At 35.1% G+C, this 1,142-nt stretch overlaps 1 protein-coding gene across 5 annotated transcripts in view; it reads right to left on the bottom strand.

The window, feature by feature from the left end:
- BTRC (beta-transducin repeat containing E3 ubiquitin protein ligase) overlaps positions 1-1,142 on the bottom strand; it is a 194,312-nt gene that overhangs the window by 172,301 nt on the left and 20,869 nt on the right. The window lies entirely within an intron of this gene.

Raw genomic sequence — 1,142 nt, 5'->3', positions numbered from 1 at the left:
TGTAAAGAGAAACTAACACACCATTGTAAAGCAATTATACTCCAATAAAGATGTTAAAAAATAAAAAAATTTAAAAAAACACTGTTCTCAGTACAATGGACAATGATTATGCAATTACACAAAAGTAACATTTAGATGAATCCTGACCTTTCTATCACAAAGGAATTCGAGTAGAGCTGGTCCAGAGAACTTCAGCTTGGCTCACTCTCTATGTGGATAAATCTTTCTTTTCTAACCTCTTATTATATATACTTTCATATACTCAGAAAAGTATAGAACAGCATATAACGAATCCCCATCACTCAGCTTGCCACCTTCCAAATCCCAAAGCAAATCCCAAAGACTATATCATTTTGCCCATTTTTATCTATGTGTATATCTTAAATTTAGTCTCCTTATTAAAGTTAGGGACTATTCCAATATCTTTACCCACCAAATACTTGTTTTGCCATACCTACTGCTATGGCATCCTTCCCTTTAACTAATCGCCCTGAACACGCCTGACACCAGCCATATTTTACTCTTCTCTTTTCTCTTTTTCTTTTCTTCTAGCCTACTCCAGGCAAACCATACTCACTGTATCTCCAGAATATTCCTTGAATATCTTTCCTTCTTTCCATACCGACTGCCCTAGCTCAAGCCCACATGGCTTCTTGCCTAGACTATTACATAGTCTTTAAGCAGCCTCCCTGCCTGTCTGTTCCCCCATCCCTAGTCCAATACACTCAAAGTCAAATAACTAAAGTGGTCTTCTAATCTTCTTTGTTGTTATTGCCCCCAGTGGGAATCAGATTCAGACGTAAATTATAGACCTTTCAGAAAAAAGTACTCCCATGTGTTTACACTGAATGGAGGTCATGGAGCTCAGGTTTAAAAAAACCTTTACACTCAACAACAAACAGAAAATTAAACTTTAAAAATAGCATCTAAAAACACCTAATACCTGGAATAAATCTAACAAAAGATGTATAAAGACCCTTACAGAGAAATTACAAACCCCAAAAATGGAAAGATATACCATTTTTTTTTTTTTTTTAACATCTTTATTGGAGTATAACTGTTTTACAATAGTGTGTTAGTTTCTCCTTTACAACAAAGTGAATCAGTTATACATATACATATGTTCCCATATCTCCTCCCTC

The sequence above is a fragment of the Physeter macrocephalus genome, chromosome 20, assembly GCF_002837175.3.
Source record: "Physeter macrocephalus isolate SW-GA chromosome 20, ASM283717v5, whole genome shotgun sequence".
NCBI lineage: Eukaryota > Metazoa > Chordata > Mammalia > Artiodactyla > Physeteridae > Physeter > Physeter macrocephalus.
The sequence above is the reverse complement of the archived record's forward strand: the minus strand, read 5'-3'. Positions and strand labels throughout refer to the sequence as shown.